Raw genomic sequence first — 4614 nt, 5'->3', positions numbered from 1 at the left:
GTGCAAGATAACTGAAGACACTACTGCTCCTGTGAATCACTCATGGAGCACATTGGGAGGGCCCTTTCAAAAGGCTTTATTTAGGAAGCAAGAAATTGCTAAAACCGGATGGCGCTAATAAAAATTAGATTTAAAATTTTCATTAAAGTTGCATAGTTGGATGTAATTTTACTTATGATCTCCCCTCTATATTCCCTGCCTACAGCATTCAAAACAGGTAAGGCCATGTGAACGTGTGTGTATCTATATATGCACATATATTTTTAAATTGCCAAGTCCAGATGAGAGTTTTTCTTATGAAATACAGATGTACAGTGCTCGCTTCGGCAGCACATATACTAAAATTGGAACGATACAGAGAAGATTAGCATGGCCCTTGCGCAAGGATGACACGCAAATTCGTGAAGCATTCCATATTTTTTCCTGAGATCGAGCCCAGCATTGGGCTCTCTGCTCAGCGGGAAGCCTGCTTCTCCCTCTCCCACTCCCCCTGCTTGTGTTCCCTCTCTCGCTGTCTCTCTCTGTCAAATAAATAAATAAAATCTTAAAAAAAAAAAGAAATACAGATGTACGACAATGTATCCTAAGATATGTTAATTCACTTTGATGACCAATCTATCTCTTCCCACCATAATCATCACACAGTAGTTCCAACAGGGAAACCTAAGCGTAAACACTTAGTCACTAGAAAACAAGTTTGGAAAAATAAATAAATAAATAAATAAACAAACAAACAAATAAATAAAAAACAAGTTTGGGGTTTAGTATTTTAGTAGGTAAAAGTTCAGTTTTTGGTATTAGTCTTAAAAGAGAGTACATACATAGAATTTACTCTATTTCTGTAAGGTAAAGACTGACAAATCTTCAAAAGCCTTGGCATTTAGGACAATGTTAATACTTTATCCATAAATTTACTCCTTAAACTATGTGATTCTTCGCCCCCAAGTGAGATACCTTGTCTGCTGAACAATGGCTTATGTCTCAAATATGCAGAGACTCTTCCAGAGCACGAAGAGTGTGGCTAAAACATCATGAATGGACAATTGGAAGTATTAGCAAGGTTTGTTTAGCCCTCTCTGAGTATCAAAATGAAGAATATCAGTGTATGATTCACACATGGAAAAAACCTCTGGACCTCTCTACATGATTACTAGTCTTCACTTTATGGAGGAGTAAAACAAAATAATAATAGTTACCATTTATTTACTTACTCATGAATGCTTACCATGTGAGGGCTAAAGCCTTGTTAATCATTATCTGATCTAATCCTCACAACAGTCCTGTGAAGTAGGTACTATCATTATCCATTTTACAATAAACAAACTGAGGATTAGAGAAGTTAATTAACTTGCTCAAGGTCAGACGACTAAATAAGTTTGTGAGGCATTATTTAAGTAAAATTCTAACAAAGTCTACATTTTAAACTATTATACAGTCTTCCTGGTAAGACACACATCTGTGGGTTCCTGTTATTCATAGTATTCATGTCATGTATAACTTGATGAAGAAAGGTATCATTCTCATTGCTTACACATAAAAACTTCAAAATGATTCTTTTCTTTTTTTAAAGATTTTATTTACTTATTTGTCAGAGAGAGAGAGCACAAGCAGGGGGAGCGGCAGGCAGAGCAAGAAGCAGATTCCCTGCTGAACAAGGAGCCGGATATGGGACTGGATCCCAGGACCCTGGGATTATGACCTGAACCAAAGGCAGACGCTTAACCAACTGAGCCACCCAAGCCACCCAATTCTTTAGGAGGGTGTGTGGTTCCCTTTAGTTGTTAATAAATATAGTCTTGTCTTAGTATTTAAAATGGATCTTTTTTTCTCTTTTACCCCTTTCTGAACTTTTTGAGAGACTGTTTCACTTGGAAGAGCTTTGAATCAGCAACATTTCTAATGAACTGCAAAACAAATCTCTTGTTTAGGTGGAAACCGGGAAGTCACAGGCTTCTGTTGCACATCTGAGTTCGTGGGTCTGCATCAGGATTGATGAGGAAACCAAGTTTCATGAGCTGCTGCGGGAAATAGTCATATTTCCTAGCTGAACAAAAAATTCTTTTGATCTACTAGATCTGTTCTAATTTGTTAGCCACTTGCACATGTGACTATTTAAATTTAAATTTTAATTAATTAAAATTAAATAAAATTAAAAATCCAGTCCCTAGTCACCCTCGCCATATTGCAAGTGCCCAATACCCGCGAGTGGCTAGTGGCTACCATATTGGATAACACAGATATGGAACATTTCCATCTGTGCAGAAAATTGTACTGGACAGAGCTGTCCAGATTATTTAGACTATCAAGCACCAAGTTCCACAGTTAGAAAAGACAACTATTTTTTCATCATTAAAAAAAATTTAAGTATAGTTACACACAAGGTTACATTAGTTTCAGGTGTACAACACAGTGATTGGACAGGTCTTTATGTTATGCTGTGCTCACCACAAGTTTAGTTCACACCTGTCACTCTACGCTGCTATTACAATATCCTTGACTATATTCCCTATGCTGCACCTTTCATCCCAGTGATTTATTTACTCCATAACTTGAAGCCTGTTTCTCCTGCTCTCCTTCACGCATTTTGCCCTTCCCCCCTACTCGCTTCCCCCCCCCCCCCCCCCCCCCCCCCCGGCAACCATCAGTCTGTTCTCTGTATTTATGGAGCTGTTTCTGGAAAAGACAAGTATTTTAAAAAGTAAGGGTGCCTTGGGAAGGTAGAAGCCAAAGTAGTACTGCCCAGCAGTGAATTTATATTAATTTGGGCTATTGCCCTTTTCCACCGCCAGTTCCATTTCTTTTCTTTACAGGAAGTAGACCCTGTTCAACTTGGTGCCTACTAACGCAGAGCAGACAGTAAACAGCAGTCCACGGACGGCCTCTGCCAGCTTCTCTCAGGTGTTCTGCTTGGCGGGGGGAGGGGGGGGGGTGGATTGCCACACTTACGCCGGCCTGGGGGGCCCGGTGCCGCGCGTCTCCATCACTCTGAGCCACGCCGCCGGTACCAAGACAGCGAGGGCGGGAAGACTTCCTCTCCCTCTTTGAAGTGAAAACCCTCATTAATTGTTGACCGAACCTAAAGGATATTTTCCCTAGATTTGTTCATGATCACACTCTGGCCCCATCGCAACTGTTTCCGTTGGGTAATAGGAAGCAGGAGTCTGTGGTTGGCAAGGACTGTAAAGGACCCGGGTCCGGCAGAACCACACCCGCAGCCGCAGCCGCAGCCCCCGGGACCAGCAGCCTGTGCGAGCCCTTCTGGAAACTGCCCCGGGAGGTTGGAGTTGTGTTTCTGAAGTTCCAACACACCAACTAACATACAGACTTGTATGTGAGTTTGAGAAACATGAATTCGCTTGGAATCTTTAAACTTAATTGCAAATCTTTCCAGAGTGTGGGCATGCCTTTGAAGCGCCAGAGCGCTGAGAATAAACCGCCTTATGGGAGTTTTGTCATTATTTTTTTTTTTAAGGTTTTATTTATTTATTTGAGAGAAAGAAAGCGAGAGACAGAGCAGGAATGGAGGGGGAGTGAGGGGGAGCGGCAGGCAGAGGGAGAGGGAGAAGCAGGCTCTCCGCTGAGCAGGGAGCCCGATGCGGGGCTCGATCCCAGGAGATAGTGACCTGAGCCGAAGGCAGCGGCTTAACCGACTGAGCCTCCCAGGCGCCCCTGTCATTAATTCATTGAACAGGTGCCAGTGGTACAGGCTACAAATTCCTATAATTCCTGCTCATATAGATTACTTAATTTATATAACTTCATATAAATATATATATATATATACACACAAGCATATATAAATGAGACATGGTCTTTTTAATTTTTTTTAGAGTAGAAAATCAGGTAGAAAGGTGAGGTATAAAATAACTGTAGAGCGAATTGATTTTTTATTAGTTGCCATAACTGCCAGTTTTCAAATTTATCCATTTCCTAAAATTTTATTTAATAAATTTTATTTTTAAATTTTATTTAGTAAATGTTATTAAGTTATTAAAGAGGATCAGTTTTTAATTGCTTCACTTTATGACTGTATAAATCACTGATTACACTTTAAGTTTCAAGGGCAGATTATTGCTTTTCTGAGTCTAGTGCTTAGGCTAAAGGAAAAAAATCCTTCCATTAGAAAAACAGAAAAATGGTCAGGTTTGGCCATTGAAAAGCATTTAGCTCTTAAACATCAGAGGGATCTAGAACAGGCTAGTATCCTCACTTTCATGAAGTCTATGGCTAAGCACCCGGTCTCCTCTGAAGGGCTCAGGGTAGGAAGTGGGAGCCTGGGAAGAGGGCTGGAGAGGCCTTGACTCAAATCCCTGAAAGCATTACACAAATGGACTGTGCAAAGATATGTTAGCAGAGAAGGAAGGGATTGACAGCATTTTCCACTCTTTGGATTCTTGGGATCCACTCTTCCGATGCATTTCTCCTCATTGGTTTAGTGACAGATGAAACTTCAGGGGGAGCCGTGTGGGCAGAGGGACAGAGACACAGTGGAAGAATCCACCCCATTGTCTAACCTGGGTGATATGAATGGTGGGCGGAAGCAGCCGACAGTGGAGCATTCATGAGGAAGGCACTGAGTTCTCATTGTGACCCCTTCGCCCTGACTCAGAATTT

At 41.2% G+C, this 4614-nt stretch overlaps 1 non-coding gene across 1 annotated transcript; it reads left to right on the top strand.

The window, feature by feature from the left end:
- Positions 1–314: 314 nt before the first annotated feature.
- Positions 315–421, top strand: LOC118538899 (U6 spliceosomal RNA). Its single transcript, XR_004918830.1, has one exon. It is a non-coding gene; the product is annotated as a U6 spliceosomal RNA (small nuclear RNA).
- The last annotated feature ends 4193 nt before the right edge of the window (positions 422–4614 follow it).

The sequence above is a fragment of the Halichoerus grypus genome, chromosome 4 (assembly GCF_964656455.1).
Source record: "Halichoerus grypus chromosome 4, mHalGry1.hap1.1, whole genome shotgun sequence".
NCBI lineage: Eukaryota > Metazoa > Chordata > Mammalia > Carnivora > Phocidae > Halichoerus > Halichoerus grypus.
The sequence above is the reverse complement of the archived record's forward strand: the minus strand, read 5'-3'. Positions and strand labels throughout refer to the sequence as shown.